Source organism: Marmota monax, unplaced genomic scaffold (assembly GCF_021218885.2).
Source record: "Marmota monax isolate L192 unplaced genomic scaffold, Marmota_monax_Labrador192_F-V1.1 WCK01_AAM20220418_F8-fsc00028, whole genome shotgun sequence".
Taxonomy (NCBI): Eukaryota; Metazoa; Chordata; class Mammalia; order Rodentia; family Sciuridae; genus Marmota; species Marmota monax.
Window position 1 is genome coordinate 17,705,889 of NW_026694779.1, and position 20,996 is coordinate 17,726,884.

Below are 20,996 nucleotides of genomic sequence, written 5' to 3' on the forward strand. Positions count from 1 at the left end.
CGCTGGTGGTACCTCCACACGCTCTAGCACACGTGTACCCTGGACATGTCCTCGACAGGACGGCCGCCACCCAAGTGAGGAGGACAGAGGCCTCCCCACCCGCGTCGTGGGCCTATGGTGCTGACCTGTGTCTCCTCTGGATGTCCCGCCCTGCAGCCCCTCACGCCCTGCACTTCAGGGGGACACTCCCTGGTTCCCGTCACAGGACCCTGCCTCTCAAGCATCCCCAGGGACCAGAATCACTTCCGTCTCCCTGCCGGCGTGCTCCCTGGAGCACTGAAAAGCCGGGCTCGCTCTGTGCTCCTCAAGACGCAGACTTCATCCCAGGGTCAGCAGACCTGGGTGTCGGAGGGAGCCCCGTGCAGTCCCAGCAGCTCCTGGTCAGTCCCGCGTGCTGTCCGTGGTAGCCCTCTGGACTGAGAAGGGGAAATCAGGATGCCAGGTAGGGTGGAGACACATCACTGAGGGGCCGAGGTTTGGATTTTCCCCTTGATGTTCCTGCCGTGAGGACATCAGTGGTTGGAGCCACGAGTAAGTCAAGGCCAGGAGTGACGTCAGGCGTGGCACCCCAAGGTGGCACGTGAGGGTTTCCTGGTGGTTACTTGAGGTGTTACCTGGAGAACGAGCCAGCCTGGTGCAGGAATCCTGGGACGCTGTTGAGCAGCACAGACCCTGGGGACCCCAGTCCTCTGCCATCATCTGGGCGATGCGCCCCTGGATGCAGGAGGCCCAAGATGCTGTGCCCACTTGTCCTTGTCCCACCCACTGCCAGAGAACTGGGAGAGTGCCTCCTTCCAGAATGCAGGGCGTGTCCCTGTGGGTGCACCTAGAACTGGCTTGGCGTGGTGGTCTTGCTGTGTAGTCATCTGTCTTTGTTTTAGGGTATTTTATCAACAGTACCCCCTTTCTTCAGTTAATAAATTAGGGAAATGAAAACACAGAAAAGCATAAAAAGAAATGAATTGCACGTGTACATGCCTTTTGGAACAGTAGTGTAAGGGTTTACCAGGGCGTTCCATGTGCGGTCTCTCCGTCCGTGTCTCTGCGTCCCCCTCACACTGCCATCCCGGGCATCTCGGAGCTGTCCAGGAAAGCAGGTTTTCTGGGTTCGTCCCCTGCCGTGCTGGGCTTGCTCCCAGCCTACACTGTGCTGGGACCAGGCTCATCCCCTTGACTCCACGTGCACTTGGGCTGTTCACGCTCCCGGAAGGGCAGGGGTCAGGGGCCACTGAGGACTTGGGGGATGTCCACTTCCTGCGAGGGCTCTCCGGTGCTCGTTCCCACCCCACCCAGCCTCAGTGCTCTAGTTCCTCCTCTCTGGAGACCCGCCTGGTGTGTCTTTGGCCTGGCCATGGCCGGACGTCCCTGGTGATGCCAGTCTTGTTGCTATAGCAATGAGGCCCGGGGGTTTGCTTCCTCGCTGGACGGTTCCCAGTCTGTCTCTCCGCGTGGGTCTGTCCAGATTGTTCGTATGGCGTGTTAGGTTTAGTGTGTTAGTGCATCCTAGTTAGACACCGTGGAGGGTCAGGGTTGACTTGTTCACCGCTGTGTTTGACAGCTCTCTCCATCGCCGTCTTGGGTACTTCCCAGTCCTGGATTCCGTTGGTCTTCCTTCTGTTTGTCTATCTCTGCTCTACTCCACACAGGCTGGGTGTCGGCCAAGGTGGAGTGAACCCGCAGGCGCATGGCCTAACTCCGTCCGCTTCCTTCCCCCCCACCACCCCCAGGTGCTGCGCCACCTCTGTGGACCGCCTTGTGTTTCAGGGAGATCCTTTTTTATTCCTTTCTTCTCTCTGGCTCACACAGCCTCTCAGTGTCTCACTCCAGCCACATGCCCTAAAATAACTCTCAGGTGTCCTGTGCGGGCACAGCTTCAGGTGTGCGGTCCTTTTTTACCATAATTCTCTCATGGAGTTTTATTAAGACTTTTTGAATGTTTTCGGTACTGGGGGTGGCACCTGGGGTGCTCCACCACTGAGCTAGACCCCTGTGTAGGTTTCATTCTGGAGGGGTCTCCCTAGGTGGCCCAGGCTGGCCTGGAACTTGCCATCCTCCTGCGTCTTGGGGATGACGGGCATGGCCACCTCGTCCGTCACACTTACAGTGTCTGGTGGATACTTCCCAAGAAGCGGGTAATTCCTGCTTTAAAGCAAGGTCAAGGCTGTGATTGGAAATGGCATATTTCTTAGTTATCAGAAAGCTTCCTAGTTGTTTGCAAGGGGTGTTTTCGGAAGCAGCGCAGGGACTTCACTGGACGCGGGTGTGGTCTTCTCTCCTGCTGTTCTCAGTGCACTTGATCCTCACTTCCAGCCTGAGCTGGGGGGGCTGCCTGGGGATAGGCTTCTCTGTAACTCCAAAGGTTGCTGGTAGTTCTGCAGCACTTCCTGGGCCATCCTGGGTGGGGTGCAGAGCCGTGGACGCTGGCCACTGAGGCCCACAGGTGCCCCCTGCCTTCCCTGCTTCTGTCCTGTGGCCTAGGGGCAGTTGGAGGACATTGCTGCTGCTGCTGCTGCTGCAGGGAAGCCCTGAGTGTCTTGCAGGAGGGGGGCACAGCAGTGCTGCCTGTGAGCCAGTGCTGGTGAGTGACGTACCTAGAACCGCAGGATGGCGGTACCCCGTGATGCTCCCCATGATGCTCCCCGTGAGCAGAGGCTCCTGTAGCCTGCGGGGCCCCAGGGCAGCGGCAGGTGTTGCCTAGCACAGCCTTGGGCAGCCGCAGTCACCAGGACGCTGCAGATGTCTGTTACCTCCCAGGCGCTGCCCCCTGGTGGCAGTCTGCGCCTGTCCCTCCCCTTTGGGACTGCCCTCTCCCGTGACCTTCTGTGTGTGCCACATCTTTAAAGTGCAGGCTTCCTTGGGCCCCGCCATGTGGGCTTGCCCAACTTACCAGGGCTTGGTTCTCTGTGGCCCTTCAGGGTGCACAGGGCACAGAGGTCCCCCGGGGTGTCTCTGCAGTGCACATTCCCGTGTCCGTCACATGTCCCTTTGCCCCACACGAGTGCCCAGCTGCATGCTGTCCTTGGGAGGAAAGGTGGGGAAGTTGTCCTGCAGCCGTGCATCTCCCGGGTGGGCAGCCTGCACTGTGTTGGCAGGACCCTGTGCCGAGTGTCATCCAGAGCTAGACCTACCTGCAGGGCCCTGTGGGTGAGAGGGAGGTGTCTGCGGAGGGTGGCTGTGCAGGTAGTTATCTAGGGAGAGGTGGACGTGGTGGGCCTTCCCCGAGGGACCCTGTAGGGAGGTCAGCTGGCAGAAGGGCCAAGAGGGCTAATTCCCAAGCAGCAGTTAGGAACCTTCCTGACGAGAGGCCAGGGCCCCACTCCAGGCCCCGGGCAGAGGCCAGGCCCTCAGCAAGCAGAGGCGTGGCCCTGGGAGGAGGAAGCCAGGCAGGTACCTGGGGAGCACTTGACCAGACGTGGAAGCCAGGGGTCCACTGTGAGCTGGAGGTCTCCCACAGCGAGTGAGTCTCCTGGGGAGAGGGTCTCCCTCACACACCGGCCGGCTCCTCCTCACCCTAGTGAGACCAGGACTGGTTCTGCAGACTGCAGGACAGCTGCCCTGGGCAGAAGCCACCCAACCATTCCCCAGAAAGGAAGCGTGCCGTGTTGGTGATGCAGGCGCCCCGCCAGGCTGGGAGTGGGGATGGCAGTGGAGCTCCTGGCGAGCGATGGGTAGCGTGGGAGGAACACCTGGCATGGTCCCAGTGGGGACACTCACAGACATGAAGGGCCCCAGGTGCCGGGATTCCTTATCCCAGAGCGGATTGTCCAAGTGGACCTCTGACCCTTCACCTTGGCGGGAGCAGCGCCGAGCTCCTGGATGAACTAGGTTGGGGCTCGGGGTGGCATGCGGACCCTGCCCGTCACTCTGCTGTTGCCCTCTTCTCTCTCCTGCCCCCTCACAGTGTCCTGGCAGGTGGCTTGTTCACTACCCATGTTAAGCAAGAGGCAGGAAGGGTCCTGTCCCAGAACAGTTTGCGCTGCAGCTTCCCCCTGATTTGGGGGGCACTTCTCTTGCTCTCAGAGGACCTCTGTGAGTGTGCCTGGGCATCTTCTCTGCTTCCCGGGACCTTCCTGGACGCGCTGTCCACCCTTGAGGCCTCAGGCACTGAGCACGTCCAGCACCCACCTCGGCAATCCCAGGCTGGCTGGCACAGACCCGAGTTAATTATTTCCCCTCCAGCTTATCTGTGGGTTTTCCATTAATCGTTATCTGTAGGTGTTCTCCACACGTCCCTGCCTTGCAGCGGGAACCAGGTAGAGCCTTCCCGACCGAGCAGACGCCTCCCTGTCCGCCCTGCCACCCAGAGGCCTGGCAGAGGTGGTCCACCTGGAGCTTCCCCCTGACCTCCCAGTTCTCACTGGCTCGTTCACGTCAAGTGGTGCATTTCCCAGAGACAAAGGGACGCAGACACTTGAGCACACCCTTGAGACCCCACGTGTTGGAAATGGGCAGCTGGTGTGCGGGAAACGCCCACTCACGCTGTGCTCAGGTGGTGATGGCTGATCCTCTCTGTGTTAGAACCTGGGTCAGCGCTGGTGTCTAAGAGCAGAGCCGACTCTCCATTAGGCCCAACCCCGCAGTCGTGGTCTGAAGAAGGGAGAGGGCAGGGGCACCAGAGAAGGGGGGCCCAAGCTCAGGTTCCTGTGCAGAGCAGCCTCGAGCCTCCACCCGCTGACAGTGGCGCCATTTTGCCTGACTGCGCGAAGGGCCTCAGGCCAGGGAAAGACCAGAGGTCAAAGCCCCAGCATCCCAGATCTGCCCACATGTGCCCTGACGGACAGCTGGCATCTGGTGCCCGGTTGGTCCTGGGAGCTCAGTCTCTTCCGTGAGCAGGTCCCAGGCCCATGCCAGAAGTGGGAGGCGCCAGAGTGTGATGTCCCCCGAGCTGCCCTGGTTGATTTTATTTTATTTATTTTGATGACCCCTTTAAAGTGGAGGAAGGCGTGTACCTGGCTGAAAGCCATCGACTTTCCAAAGCTCAGGGAAGCCCCTGCTGTCCCCAAGGCACATCGGGCCACAGAAGAGTGCCGGCCCTTGCTACTCAGGCGTGGGCTGTGGACTGGGCAGTGCGAACCTCAGCTTGAAGGCCATCAGAGTGCGCCTGGGTGTCTCCTCGGCCCCGGGTGGCCATGGCGCACGTTAGAGCCTTGGTTTAGAATGGCAGCAAACGGCAATTCTCCACCATGTCTAGCCCCACACCTGCTCTTGTAAGTAGGGTTTTCCTGGAGCTCAGCGGGCTCCTCTGTCTTCTTCCCGAGTCGCGTGGTTGCGGGAGCTCTCCTGGCCTTGGTGGGTGGTGTAGACGTGCTGCTCTCAGCCTGGTCGGTGAGCCGCTGCCAGTCCACGGGCAGGTTTGGGGCACGTTCAGAAGCAGAGACAACTGGAACTGAGCCGCCCACCACCACTGCCAGGCAAGGGGAGTCCCGCCCCACGGGGACACAGCCTCGGACGACCTGCGAAGGTGGAAGGTGTGTTGGCAGAGGCCCCGTCCTCCTCGAGGTTTGGTCGTTCATCCTAATGCAGAGTGAGTCACCGCGAGGTGCCGCTGTTCCTCCTGGTGGCCTTGCTCCCTAGGTGTGTCCCTGCCTGGCATCTTGGTGATGCCATCAGATTGGATCCTGCCTCCTGTCCCCCTTGGACTCCCCTCTGCTCACAGGCAGCGTATGCCTGGGCCTGGCCAGCTGCTGTGTCCCTGTGCTGGACTCTGGCCATGCAGGGCTTTCCTCCTGAGGCTCGTGAAGAGGACCACCTGCCTGTGGGATCCTGAACTGGAGCAGTGTGGCCCAGGAGGCCACGCGCCCCACGCCTGGCACCCGAGCTCCCGTAGCCCAGGCCTGCATGACGAGAGGTTCTGGGGCTGGCCCCACAGCACCAGGATCCTCTTACCAGCTGCACCTGCCCCGCAGACCCCTGGCTGGAGCAGGACTCAGCAGTCCCTGCTCCAACAGGCCTTCCACGAGACCCTCACTGTTTACTGAGTCTGAGAGTGGTGGCCATGTTCTCCCCTTCAGGGCCCGGAGTCAGCGTGGCCTCCTTCACAGGGTGGAGCAAATGCACTCCTCTGTCCCCTTCAGTTAGAGTTCACGCTGTCCCCGGTGTCCCAGAGAGTCCTGCTCAACCCGCTAGCCTCGCCTGGGACGTGCCCCACGTGCTCCGCGGGCTCACCTCTACCAACACTCTGCGGTCTCTTCCTGTCTCCTCCAACACCTCCTCTGTTTTAAGATAGTGGTGCTCTGGTGCCTCTGCGTCAGAACCTCTGAACTCAGAGGGCATCGGTAGCACTAAAGGGACTTCGCTCTGCAAACGGGAGGTAAGGGGGTCTCTGGCTGAGGGTGGAGTTCATCCTCCGGGTTTGCAAACGCAGTTTCTGCTCCACCACCTTCAGTGGGACTTTTCTCCTCCCTCTGAGGGAAGACGCAGCCACGGGTTCCGTAATTTCCAAGTGACTTTCTATAAACTTCATGAAATTACCTTGTGTTGAGCTCAGTCCTTGAAGTGGATCTAATTCCTTTTTGTCTCTGTTACGGTGCCGTCATCTGCTTCTTCCCACAAGAGGCTTCTTTCCTGTTATTGTCTTGGTGCGGTTAATCCTCCCGGCCCTCTTCTTCTCCCTCTTCATCGGTGAGTGTTTTGCTGTGCTGCCGTCTCCCGTCTTCTCGTGACGGAGGCAGCCTTCATGGATTGGCAGGGCTCTCGGTACTCTTTGGGGAGAGGGAAGTGGTCAGACCGCTCAGCATTGGACAAGTGTCATGATAATAGAGGATTTTGAGATGGAGATGTTGAATCAACTTCTATGTTTGGTCAAGAAAATTGGTTCATAATACTCTGCAGCACAAGGTCTCTGCTGAACCTCTCTTTGACATGTGAGGAATGGAAAATCATTTTTTATACACGATTTAGAGTTTCTTTACCTTCACTGGTGTTCACATCTGCTTCTCTTACAGTCTGTGATTAGGGTGAGTGGTGACCTTCCCTAGGTTCTAGATGGTCCCCTCTTTCCACTGGCCCTGGCGGGGACTGGTGTGGTTGTGTTTCCTGTGTTCAGCGTCCAGGCAGGGCTCCGGTCCTGCTTCCTGTGGTCTGTACATGTCTCTCTTGCAGTGGCCAGAGGAGCACAGAGTGGCTTCTCTTCCTGATTATAATCATTGTGAAGCCTCAGTTCACGAAGGCCACTGCACAGTGGAGTCCGGTCCCCTGTGAAGGAGGGTCTACAGAGTTTCATAATACAAAATACCTCACCAAAATGAGCTCTGAAACCCCCTTACGGTACCTGTGCATTTCCATGCCTGTGAGCAGGAGAGCCCCCATAGGATGGGTGACTCCATGTGGGTGAGAGAGCCAGGAGCTCATTCTCCCACTCCTTCGGGAGTCCTGCCCCGTGAAGGGACTGGCAGTGGACGTGCTGATGTCCCCCTCCCATGTGGTGATTAGCCAAGGAGTTGATATCCGCAGAGCCCTGAGAACAGGTGCCGGCTCACAGAACTGGTCAGTTTGCTCTTTCACTCTGTTACGGTCCACGCTTTCTGCCGCTGTGAGGAGGGCAGAAAGGAGGGTTCTGGGAGACTGGCCATCAGCTCTTTGCGGATCGGCCACCCTCTGCAATGGGAGGGTACCACCAGAATCCTGTGGGCAGGGGTCACAGAGCTGCCTCGGCACTGTTCTCACCTCCAGGGACATAGCAGGGCCCTGCAGAGGAGCGGGCTGACTTGGGAAGGGGCTGTTCTGTCTGCTCCAGGCGAATGGTTTAACTACGCGCGTCTTGTGTCTTTGCGACCCCCGCTGCCCGCAAGCCCGGGATGCTGACTGGGCTGATACTTGGAAATCGCCCGTGGACAGCAGCCACGCCCTCCACGCACAGCCCACTGTAGAGTGCAGCTGGGTCCACGTCCAGTCAGACTCCCTGACAGAAGGGCCGCCTCAGCGCTCCCTGCGCGCCTGCCAGCTGGTGCACGAGGCCAGCTCTTGCCGTCTAGAGCACACCCTCCTGCTCAGGCCTCCAGAGTCCTTCTGTTCTTTGTCACTGATTCTATTTTCAAATTTTGTTTATTTATTTTTGGTACCAGGGATTGAACCAGGCTCTTAGCCACCGAGCCCCATCCCCCAGGCCTTCTGAGACACTGTCTCGCAAAGTTGCTTAGTGCCTGGCTACCTTACTGAGGCTGGTCTGAACTCATGGTCCTCCTGCCTCAGCCTCCGGGACTCCTGGGGTTCCTGGCACGTACCACCACACCCGGATAATTCCATTTCTTAATTAACAGATTTCAGCCTGCCGTGTCTGTGGTCTTTGTTTCATTCCTTAGATCATTCAGTGCTGTGATCTAGTGTGTTATTACAGAGGATTTGGAAATCATTATCATCAAGGATGTTTCATTGCAAGACGACCCCGTAGACATAGATTGTGATGAAATATGAAGATCACATAATAAAAGAACTGTCTATTTGATTACAAACTTGTGGTTATCGGATTTCAAATTTGAAACTGAGACACGACACTTTGGTCTAATCCAGTGAGCTGTTAAAGAATTTCTTTCACTCCGTACATGAATAGTGAAGCACACATGCACACACACACACACACACACACGCACGCCCGTGCTGGCAAGAGAGATGCGGCATCCTAAGGCTCCACAGAAGAGATGACTGTCACGTCTGTGCTGCCGATGACCCCACTGCCCACCTTCACGATGCACAGAGGGTGGTGGGTGCCCTGGACCCGACTCTGTTCAGGCCTCTGTAAGTCTGTAAGGCAGCATCAGACCGTCTAGCTCCTTCTGCATGTGTGGACCCAAGGCTGGGCAGGGTCCCACCAGGATGGCATTGCAGCCTGGGGACAAGCTCTGTGCGTCTCCTTTCGTCTCCCCCTCACTCCTCTGCTGCTAGGAGGAACAGGGATGCTGTTGGCGCTCTCAGAGCACATAGTTAGCTGGCCGCGGTCAGCTGAGTCACCTTGTTCAGTAGTAAGATCAGAGCCAGGTGTGTTGTGGCCCAGGCATGTTCAGGACCAGAGACGGGTGCATTGAAGCCCCAGGGGTATTATGGCCCAGCCACGTTAAAGACCAGGTGTGTTGAAACCCCAGGTGTGTTAGGGCCTAAGGAGTGTCATGGCCCAGGTGTATTCACAATCAGAGCCCAGGTGTTTTGGGGCCCCAGATGTGTGTTAGAGTTCTGAGTCCAGGTGTACTGAGATGCCAGGTGCATTGAAGACCAGAGCCCAGGAGTGTGCAGCCCAGGTGTGTTGGGTCAACAGGGGTGTCATGGCCCAGGTGTGTGCAGCCTAGGTATGCTGAGAACCAGAGCCCAGGAGTGTGCAGCCCAGGTGTGTTGGGTCAACAGGGGTGTCATGGCCCAGGTGTGTGCAGCCTAGGTATGCTGAGAACCAGAGCCCAGGAGTGTGCAGCCCAGGTACGTTGGGTCAACAGGGGTGTCATGGCTCTGGAGTGTGCAGCCCAGGTGTGCTCATAACCAGAGCCCAGGAGTGTGCGGCCCCCTCCACAGGCCCTGGCCCAGGCAGAGGGACGAGTGCTCTCCTGAGCTGGCCCGTCATTTGCTGTCTTCCTCCTCTTTACCGGCACCCCTCATCTTCCACCCCACCCTTTGTCTCCTGCCCAGAGAAGGCAGCCCAGCCTAGCCCAGACCAGCGCAGCCGTCTCCACGGGATCACCCATCCTCGTCTGTCTCCGACTCTTCTCCTGCAAGTGCGGAAGTGGGAGGCTTTGTGGTCGCAGTGGAGTGGGAAATCAGGACGCTTGAGCTTAACTGGCTGGAGTTGGGCAAGAGTCACGAGAGCCGTCGTGAAGCTCTGGGCTCTTTGCCCTGACCCACACCTGGTGGCCACTCCATCTCACTGGGCAGGCAGCCCCTGCTGGCCACCATTCAGGTCACCTTGTGCCTCACTTCCAGGTGGCCTCGTGGTCATGACTGAGGGCTGCAGACTCTCTGAGTGCCAACTTGGTAAGACGCCAAGTGGTGTTTGATAGCCATTGCTCACGTGGTTCCTGTTGACCTCAGAAGGACACCAGCAAGCCGCTGAAGCCAGGGCCTCGCTGACCCCCACCCTGGAGCAGCATGCTGGGGTCTCCACGCCTTCTCTGGGCTTTCTTGCCTCAGGGTGTGTGGGGTCCTGTCCCTCTAGCCTGGATGGTCACCCTCCTGGTCAACAGTCTTCTCATGGAGGACAGGTCTTTCAGCTCTGGAACAGCTGTGCTAGGCAGTGTGGCCACTCCCCAGGGTGCTGTGCTTGGTGAGCAGGACGAGGACCACCAGGTGGGCAGTGTGGCCACTCCCCAGGGTGCTGTGCTTGGTGAGCAGGACGAGGACCACCAGGTGGGCAGTGTGGCCACTCCCCAGGGTGCTGTGCTTGGTGAGCAGGACGAGGAACCACCAGGTGGGCAGTGTGGCCACTCCCCAGGGTGCTGTGCTTGGTGAGCAGGACGAGGAACCACCAGGTGGGCAGTGTGGCCACTCCCCAGGGTGCTGTGCTTGGTGAGCAGGACGAGGAACCACCAGGTGGGCAGTGTGGCCACTCCCCAGGGTGCTGTGCTTGGTGAGCAGGACGAGGACCACCAGGTGGGCAGTGTGGCCACTCCCCAGGGTGCTGTGCTTGGTGAGCAGGACGAGGAACCACCAGGTGGGCAGTGTGGCCACTCCCCAGGGTGCTGTGCTTGGTGAGCAGGACGAGGACCACCAGGTGGGCAGTGTGGCCACTCCCCAGGGTGCTGTGCTTGGTGAGCAGGGTGAGGGTAGCCAGGACAGCAGGGGTGGGGCTCCCCAGGGTGCTGTGCTTGGTGAGCAAGTGAGGATGGCTGGTGGGGAGAGGCACCTGTCCATCTGACAGTGATTGTTGAAAACCCCTGGACACGGTGGAGAAAATCCCAGGTGTAAATGAGAGCAGAACAGCCAGCACAGGCCGGGGGCACTGTGTTCTCACCAGCAGTCAGGTGCGTCTCTCCAGAGCGTAGGCTGGAGGACTGGTGGCCGTGCGTCTTGGCCAACGCCTTCTCCCTGGGTTAGGAATCGCGAGAAACTGAATCACTTCTTACTGCTAACTTTTCAAGGTGAGAAAAATATGTCGGATACTGTTTGCAGGTATAGGGTGTTCTGCCTGCTGGAGTCAAAATGTGTTTTGGAAGGTCGTTAATGTGCAGCGGACTGTGTCACTCTGCCGACCTCAGAGAGGGGGACGATTCAGCAGATGACCTGGAGGCCCGAGGTGGAGGCCCTGGTTTCTGCACTGATTCCTCCTGGAAGGTCCCTGTCTCACTTCTGCAAAACAAACTAACCAGCCCGTTTGCCAGAATTGGAACTCACAGCCACAAGCACTATATCTAATGCCCTACACCCCAGGGGACGGAAGCCAGCTGTGAAGCGCACGGCCCCTGGGTCCCTGTGCCCCGGGTGTTCTGCTAGGTGGCGTTTCATACCACTGCCATGGCCTGCTGCTGACCAGTTCCACTGCCACCTCACAGGACAGGTGCATTCACCCCAGCTGCAGTGTTTCCTCCTGCACACCTGGCCCCCGGCTCTGAAGGAAAGCTGCAGAGTGAGACCGGGCCTCGCCACACAGAAATCGATGGCACATACCTCTGTGCCACTTCATCTTGGCAGATGCCACTCGAGAGCGGTCTGCTTTTCCACGTTAGTGATGGTGACATCAGATTGCGCTCCCTCACAAGAGAGGGGTGTAAATGGAGAAGTTTGTTTTTACTGCCTTAAAAGCTACAAAGGCAGTTAGATACATGGAGGCAGTCAGCCATGATCAAATCAATGTTCTAGAAATTTCTTCAGTTTACTTGGTACGTTAAGGCCCATTTTATGAAGTCAATTTTTTAAATGAATATAAAAAAATCTAACCAGCATAAATTCATGTTTTAAAGCAGAGTGTTGAAGCCGAGCTGCAATCCAGGGGTGGTGAGTGCTGCTGAGAGCCCTGGTTTCTGGACTCAGGGGGGTTCGTGAGGCTCGGTGCGTGTTCTTCCCCGGCTGTAGTGGGACATGAGTCCTTAGCCGTGCCCTTCACAGGGGACCTCTCCCAGCACCTCCTGGGGGGCGCGGCACAGTGGGCACTACTCTGCATGATTCTGTTGGTGCTACGAAGACAAAACGGTGTGGTAGTCAGAGGGCCAGGCTCCAGCAAGACAGGATGAAATGTGCAGGATTCTCCTTAAGGAAAGTGGTGCCTAGACTGCAGTGCAGGCTGACCCCGTGGGAGGGAGGGAGGGACGCAGGCATGGAGGGCCAGCGTCCTGACCCACACAGCCTGACCAGGCCCGGCAGGGAGGGGCCTTGAGCCAGAGGCCCTTGGAAGAGGAGCACTGTCTGTCAGGACAGCCCGCCCCCAGGACCCCGGTGCCTGGTGTCTGGGGAAGCTTGGCCTGGGTGTGCTCAGTGCCATGTCCTCAACGGGGAATGGGAGCGTCCTGGGCATGCAGTGTCCAGGGAAGGCCTCCCTGAGGTAGCCACTCCTGAGCTGAGGCCCGAATGATGTCAAGGCCTTATCCTTTGACCTGAGTGGAAAGAGCGAGGGCAGGAAGCAGGAAGAACAGGGACAAGAAGAGGGAAGATGGGGAGGAGGAGAGGAAGGGGGGAATGGGGAACAGGAAGAATGGGTCAGGAAGAGGGGGAGGGGACAGGAAGTGGGGAATGGGGAACAGGAAGAATGGGACAGGAAGAGGTAAGAGAGGGAGGAGGACAGGAAGTGGGAAGAATAGGGAACAGGAAGAATGGGTCAGGAAGAGGGGGAGGGGACAGGAAGTGGGAAGAATGGGGAACAGGAAGAATGGGACAGGAAGAGGGGGAGGGGACAGGAAGTGGGAAGAATGGGGAACAGGAAGAATGGGACAGGAAGAGGGGGAGGGGACAGGAAGTGGGAAGAATGGGGAACAGGAAGAATGGGTCAGGAAGAGGGAAGAGAGGGAGGAGGACAGGAAGTGGGAAGAATGGGGAACAGGAAGAATGGGTCAGGAAGAGGGGGAGGGGACAGGAAGTGGGAAGAATGGGGAACAGGAAGAATGGGACAGGAAGAGGGGGAGGGGACAGGAAGTGGGAAGAATGGGGAACAGGAAGAATGGGACAGGAAGAGGGGGAGGGGACAGGAAGTGGGAAGAATGGGGAACAGGAAGAATGGGTCAGGAAGAGGGGGAGGGGACAGGAAGTGGGGAATGGGGAACAGGAAGAATGGGACAGGAAGAGGTAAGAGAGGGAGGAGGACAGGAAGTGGGAAGAATGGGGAACAGGAAGAATGGGTCAGGAAGAGGGGGAGGGGACAGGAAGTGGGAAGAATGGGGAACAGGAAGAATGGGACAGGAAGAGGGGGAGGGGACAGGAAGTGGGAAGAATGGGGAACAGGAAGAATGGGACAGGAAGAGGGGGAGGGGACAGGAAGTGGGAAGAATGGGGAACAGGAAGAATGGGTCAGGAAGAGGGGGAGGGGACAGGAAGTGGGGAATGGGGAACAGGAAGAATGGGTCAGGAAGAGGGGGAGGGGACAGGAAGTGGGGAATGGGGAACAGGAAGAACAGGGACAAGAAGAGGGAACATGGGGAGGAGGAGAGGAAGGGGGGAATGGGGAACAGGAAGAATGGGTCAGGAAGAGGGAAGAGAGGGAGGAGGACAGGAAGTGAAAGAGTGGGGAACAGGAAGAACAGGGACAAGAAGAGGGAAGATTGGGAGGAGGACAGGAAGGTGGGAAATGGGGAACAGGAAGAAGGGAGGATGGGGCACAGGAGGATAGAACAGAGTAGGAAGAGTAGGTCAGGACATGCAAAGGCCAGGCAGCAGGTGACAGGGCAGGGCAAGCGGGCAGGAGGAGCCCCTTTGGACCTTGGGCATGAAGTGAGCTGGCCTGGACCAGGGTGTGTGGACTTCACTGTAAGGAGAGCAGAAGTCTCCAGAAGGCCAGCGTGAGAACGGTGGGACGTTAGGCGAGGGTGAGAGGGCGTTGTGGGTTGGGAGGGCAGCAGAGGCCAGCTCACGGACTGGCCTTAGGAAGTATGTACTGAAACCACCTGCACTTTCTCTGAGCGGGGGCCCTGGATTGGCGAACGTCTTGGGGACTATTCCAGGTGGTGTGCCTCAGGGTGTTGCTCCCTTGAGTCCCTGCCCCCGCCCACCCTGGTGGCTTTCAGTCCCGTGCAGCCCCTGTCCCCACGCACCCCTGTTTTCGACCTGCTGTCTGTGCAGCTATTCATTCTAAGGTGGCTCTGGCAGGCCTGCGTCCTCCGGCTCGTATCAGGGGAAAGACTGGCCCGTCTATCTCACTCCTCCTCCTTTGTGTTTTCCGGAAATCAAGTGCAACTTTATTTCTAAGGCAAAACGAACGCAGGACATAAAGTGTGGAAGTAACTTCAAGGAAAAACAAACGGGTGGATGTTTCCTGAGTATAATGAAGAAGAAGGATATTGTCCCTGTTCCTGAGCCACCGCTGACCTGCTTTCTCTCAGAGCCCAGCATGTAACAAATGGACATTCAGGTTCTGGATTCCTCTGGAGGGTCCAGACTCCTGGTGGGTTTCTGGTCACTCTGCCTTGAGCGCGGGGGTCTTCGAGATGGGCATATGAGCCATGCCCTGGTATGAGGGAAGTCCTCAGCATGCTGCTAAGTTCTGCAGTATGTCCCTTGGCTTTGGGGATGCCCTGGCCCCTCATAGGGATGCCCGATGGGTAACCTGTGCAGGAAGGGTCTGCACACTCTTGTGGGGCTTCCTGCCCAGGGGGCCCACTCCCCATGGCCTTCCTGTTCCTGGGAGCTGTGGCGCCGGCCGTCGGGCGCGGTCATGCTTGTGCACCGAGCAGCTGCTGACTGCCTGCCAGGAGCTCACCGTCACTGGGAACTTCCAGGATTGATGCTTGACGGCATAATGAGAAAAGTGTCACTTTCGGAAGCCATTTGAGCACCCCCTAAAGGAACAGGCTGGAGCCAGGACTCGGCATCTACACCCTGAGGTGAAGTCTTCAACAAGACAAAACACAGTGTGTCACGGGAGAAAATTGCCTGGAACGTCCAGGAAGGGATGACCTGAAGTGGGGGCCAGACTCTTCCCTGCCCTCCTGCTGCTGTTCCTCCCTGCTGCTAATGTCACTCTCACTTGGTGGCCCTGGGACTACGTGTGCTGGCAGCCAGCAGCAGCCTCCTTCTGACCCTTCACAGCCTGGAGACCCTGCCACTCCTGTTTCAGCATGGCCCGGCCCTGGCGTGGCCTCTGGGCACCAGAGCCTGGGTCTTCTGCACAGTCCAGTGGACGTGGTCAGGACCATCCTTCCCAGGGTGAGAGTGTCTCCAGCAAGCATTGGTGGGACTCGGCCTGAGCTCACGGAAGACGACAGGGAAAAGGTGGCCTTGTGCACCAATTGCTCTGAGAGTAGATAGAAGTGTGTTCACATGCATGCTCCTTATACACAGGAAACAATGTGAGCATGTATGGCAAGGTGTCTGGAGGTGAATAAAACCTGTCCTGCCCAAGCCTTCTGTCATGAGCGTTTTCCTTCTCAAAAGATAGGTTCTGCCCAGTTGTGTGAGGACATTCTAGAAGGACACAGTGTCAGGATGTGGTGGGCGCCACCCTTCCGTCCTGCCTGGTGGTGCTTCCTATGGTTCTCACACCCAGGCATTGGGGGCATGTTGCCAGGCGTCATTGTGCCTCCCTCGTTGACTGACAGCATGTGTGTTTTTATGAGTGCGACATGCTGTGCTGTGCCAGTGGGCACTCCTGCCAATGTAGGCAGTGCCATGGGACTTCAGAGCACCAGTGGGCATGGACGGCCAATCTAGGGAGCACCACTGGACTTCGGAGCACCAGACCCCGCCTCAGCACCAGTGGGCATGGAAGGCCAATCTAGGCTGGACCACAGGACTTCAGAGCCCCAGACCCTGCCTCAGCAGCAGTGGGCATGGACGGTCAATCTAGGGAGCACCACAGGACATTAGAACCCCAGACCCCACCTGAGCACCAGTGGGCATGGACGGCCAATCTAGGGAGCACCACGGGACTTCAGAGCCTCAGACCCCACCTCAGCAGCAGTGGGCATGGACGGTCAATCTAGGGAGCATCACAGGACATTAGAACCCCAGACCCCACCTGAGCACCAGTGGGCATGGACGGCCAATCTAGGGAGCACCACGGGACTTCAGAGCCTCAGACCCCACCTCAGCAGCAGTGGGCATGGACGGTCAATCTAGGGAGCATCACAGGACATTAGAACCCCAGACCCCACCTCAGCAGCAGTGGGCATGGACGGCCAATCTAGGGAGCACCGCGGGACTTCAGAGCCCCAGACCCCACCTCAGCAGCAGTGTGCATGGACGGTCAATCTAGGGAGCACCACAGGACATTAGAACCCCAGAACCCACCTGAGCACCAGTGGGCATGGACGGCCAATCTAGGGAGCACCACGGGAATTCAGAGCCCCAGACCCCACCTCAGCAGCAGTGGGCATGGACGGCCAATCTAGGGAGCACCACAGGACATTAGAACCCCAGACCCCACCTCAGCAGCAGTGGGCATGGACGGCCAATCTAGGGAGCATCACGGGACTTCAGAGCCCCAGACCCTGCTTCAGCAGCAGTGGGCATGGACGGCCAATCTAGGGAGCACCACAGGACTTCAGAGCCCCAGACCCCACCTCAGTACCAGTGGGCATGGATGGTCATCTATGGAGCACCACAGGACTTCAGAGCCCCAGACCCCACCTGAGCACCAGTGGGCATGGACGGCCAATCTAGGGAGCACCACGGGACTTCAGAGTCGGAGGCATGGATGGGGAAAGACCAAATTTTAAGTTCCCTTTCTACTAAATGCATATGCTATAGGAACGTTGTAATGTGAAAAGTTACAGGGCACAAGGTGGTAAAGCAGGCACTGTCCATACCGATTGACCTGCTTAATTCTCATTAAAATGTGAGCCGCTCTCACGGAGGTGTTATTTGATGAGGTCTAAGCAAGCAAGTACATTTCAGATAACAGAAAAAAGAAGTGTCTTCAGAGCCAGAACCATCGTCTGAGAGCACAGAGCCTCGAGATGTGGTAGAGGAAGCAGGCAGGAGCTGCATAGGAGCACTGCAAGAGGAGACTGTGTCACTGAGTGGGTCGGCCGGGGGCTCGCGTCACACAGCTGTGGACTGGGACCTGCTGACTCCTGAGGGAGCTCTGTCCAGGTGGTTATGTACTTGGTGTTAGTAACCCCATCTCCTAGGATGGTGGGCTAGGACCTGCTGACTCCTGAGGGAGCTCTGTCCAGGTGGTTAAGTACTTGGTGTTAGTAACCCCATCTCCTAGGATGGTGGTCTAGGACCAGGTGACTCCTGAGGAGCTCTGTCCAGGTGGTTAAGTACTTGGTGTTAGTAACCCCATCTCCTAGGATGGTGGTCTAGGACCAGGTGACTCCTGAGGAGCCCTGTCCAGGTGGTTAAGTACTTGGTGTTAGTAACCCCGTCTCCTAGGATGATGCGCTAGGACCGGGTGATTTCTGAGGAGCTCTGTGCAGGTGGTTAAGTACTTGGTGTTAGTAACCCCGTCTCCTAGGATGGTGGGCTAGGTCCTGCTGACTCCTGAGGGAGCTCTGTCCAGGTGGTTAAGTACTTGGTGTTAGTAACCCCGTCTCCTAGGATGGTGGTCCAGGTCCTGCTGACTCCTGAGGGAGCTCTGTCCCGGTGGTTAAGTACTTGGTGTTAGTAACCCCGTCTCCTAGGATGGTGGTCTAGGACCTGCTGACTCCTGAGGAGCTCTGTCCAGGTGGTTAAGTGCTTGGTGTTAGTAACCCCATCTCCTAGGATGGTGGTCTAGGACCTGCTGACTCCTGAGGGAGCCCTCTCCAGGTGGTTAAGTACTTGGTCTTAGTAGCCCTGTGTCCTGGGTAGAGGATAGAGAGGACGATACTTGGTAAACCAGTGGTGGCTAATATCTGCCAAATGTGTGAGTGTTCCCTGCTGATTTTTTTCAGCCTTTCATTAGCCTGAAGTTTTGAACAGTAGAGTCTGAAATTAAACAGAAAAGTGGCTCTGAATCTCCCCAACTCCAACCCCTCAGCCTGTCCTGTCTGCAGTGTGTCTTGTCCATCGTCGGCCCTTAGCAAGTGTCTGGTAAGATTTAAGAAAAAGAGGTTTAGTACTTATTCTGTTATTTTGATTTGATAAGCATTCATAGCTTGTTATTGACCATGATGCCGTTCTTCTTTCAAATACTGCGTTTGTGTCTGAATAACAGGTGGGTGACACAGCGGTTGGTGGCTGGGGTTGTGTGGGCCGACAGCCTCCGGTGCAGTGCTCACCCTGGGCTGAGGAGCTGGTCTGTGGCTGTGCAGCCCCCTCGCTGGTCTGCCCTCCAGAGCCAGGGACTGCTCTCTGTCCATCTTCCTCAGAGGCCAGCGGGAGCCAGGATCTAAGGCTTTCCCGGTGCTCAGTGAGCAGTGCTCCTTCTGGTCTCCGAGAAGCATACGTGTGCTACTGGGGTGGCAGGCCTGTGTGTGCAGGTGTCCAGAGGATCAGCTTCCTCTCTCAGGAAGCAAAGTTTTTCTGACTGCTGATCTGGCAGTGAGGAAAAACACCTCAGATTCCACTGATACAGGAATGAACACAGAATGGTACAAATATACACAAGGAATATAGAACCCTAGCTTACTTTTTGAGGAAGGCTTTGGGCCCTTGATGGCTCCCGCGCTCCCGGGCGGCAGCTGGGATGCATGGGGCCTCTGGCGCCTGCCGCGGGGTCTGTAGGACAGGTCGCAGGCCACTGTGCAGGCGGAGACCTTCAGGTGTCTCAGGGCACATTCCTGTCCTTCACCCCAGGTGCCTCTGCCTTGATCCCACCTGGAGACTGCAGATAGGGGCAGGGCGGCTCCCCTCTTGGTTCCTTGGTTATCACCTCCCGCAGAGTCCTCACCTCACAGCAAGCCTTCCTAGGCACAGACGAGTGTTCCCCCCAAGTCTTCTACAAGGCAAACGTGCATCATTGTGTTCACATTCCTTCCCTCTGTGTTCATTACTGTCTCCGTGGAATTGAAGGTGGATGTGTCGTCGTCTTGTTTTTTCACTCCCGGAATTGCCATTATAAAAGACAGGCAGTCGGAACAACAGTTTACTCACTGGAAGAGCAGAGCCTGCCTCGCACAGGCACAGGAGTGCTAAACTCCCAGGCGTAGCTTAACGGACTGAGAAGGGAGTCAGCCTCCCTGTCTGTGAGGTCTGCACCTGCAGACGCAGCCACCTGAGGATCAGGAACATCCGGGAAGGGTTGCTGCCGTAGGAAGCACACAGACTTTCTTCGTATCCCTGTTCCTTACTAGACAGCACAGTGCAGTAGCTATGTTGCATTTAGGTTTGGTATTTCTAAGTACTGCACCGATGATGCACAGTATATGGGGATGTGTGTCCATTAGTGCACATGCTGTGCCATTTGTACCCAGGACTTGAGCATCCCAAAGTCTGGTGTGGTGCACAGGGTCCTGGAACTGACCCTCAGAGCGATGGCTTGACTCCGCTCCCCAGAATCAGAGTCGGAGCTTGGAGTGAGCCACCCGGTGTGCACATGCCCGCGAGCACATCTTCTCGTCTCTTCTTTATTAAATGGCCCGTGTGATGGGCGTCCGTGGCTTGCATTCCCCCTGGTACTCGGTCTCAGAGACGTTTTAAAGTTAATATGTATGAAACCACTTCATTCTTTTTCACGGCTGACATAGCGTTCCATGAAATGAATGTCATTACTGTGTTATCAGCTTTTTGTCCTTGTGACCAAAATGCCTGACGAGGACAGCTTAGAGGAGGAGAAGTTTATTTTGGCTTCGTTTCAGAGGTTTAGTCGGTGGTGGGCCCACTCCGCCGCTGGGGTTCGAGGTGCAGTGGCACGTCATGGCAGAAAGGCTCTGCAGAGGGAATCTGCTGTGTTCTGGCAGCCGGGAAGCCGGGGGCACGGGACGACGCAGCCCTCCAGGGCTCCCCAGCGGCACGGCCACCCCCGCCTGCCTGCAGTCACCCCCCGTCAGTCCTCTCTTCACTGCTGAGTGTTCCACACCAACAGGAGATCTTGGGGACCCTCGCATCCCAGGGGCTGTGAGGCTGTGCATGGTCCTGCGTGTGTTTCCTGCAGGCTCGTTATTGGCCGTGTGTCTTCTGTGAGCGGTGAGATAGTCAGGAGGACCCACGGTGCCGACCTTGTTGTCTGCCTGCTAACCCCATGGTGCAAGTCCTCATGGACTTGACTTTCCGTTGGCACATGTGTCAGTGGGGATGCAGCTTCCAGCGTTCACCAGGGGCCTCGTGTTCCTGAGGGTCAGTGGCCCTGCAGCTTCCTGCTGGCCTCTGCTCCGGGCCATGCGGGGGCGTCTTCCCGGGAGCCCGCTCCCTGGGGTCCGCCATGCAGCAGTTGCTCAGTGAATAGGAGGAGGCTTGGGTGAAAGGACCCGGTGCCAACGCTGTGAAGCCACACTCTCTAGGCCAGCAGCCCCTCTTTGGTCGTCACTTGGTGACATGTGCTGCCATTGTTGGGGCTCACTTTGAGGTGAATTTTGTGTTTCAGGAAGTATCTGTGGTGGTTCTGGTATTGCTGCACGTGGGACACGAGGTAGAAACCCCGAGGAGAGTCAGTAAAATCGGTTTTTGAGAACTGACTCGGGTTCGTGGACCCGAGTTCAGCAGTATCCTGTTGGGAGCCACTCTGGTGGCACCTGCGTCATGAGAGGGACAGCACACCTGACCATGTGCAGAGAACAGGGTGTGCTCCGGAGCGACTGCTGGGCTTTGTGACCCCACCAGAAGACTGATGCTGTCCTCCGCCTCATCATCTTTCTCCCCCAAGATAAGGGTTGTTGGAAACTCCCAACTCAGTCGTCTGTTACTGGGAGGGTGCAGTTAATAGATGACCTGGTTAATAGCTCACAATTGAAAATACTTAAAATGAGTAGTGTCTTCTCCAGTAGTGATTTTCTGTGTTTTTTAAAGGTGAAATGTTTGATGACTGAGACTCATTTTGTATCTGGTGTGTTTTGCCAGAAACACCTGAAGGTATGCGG

At 57.2% G+C, this 20,996-nt stretch overlaps 1 protein-coding gene across 2 annotated transcripts in view; it reads left to right on the plus strand.

The window, feature by feature from the left end:
• The window catches only part of Suclg2 (succinate-CoA ligase GDP-forming subunit beta), a 196,251-nt gene that overhangs the window by 135,246 nt on the left and 40,009 nt on the right, over window positions 1–20,996 (plus strand). The gene's annotated exons all lie outside the window — the stretch shown is intronic.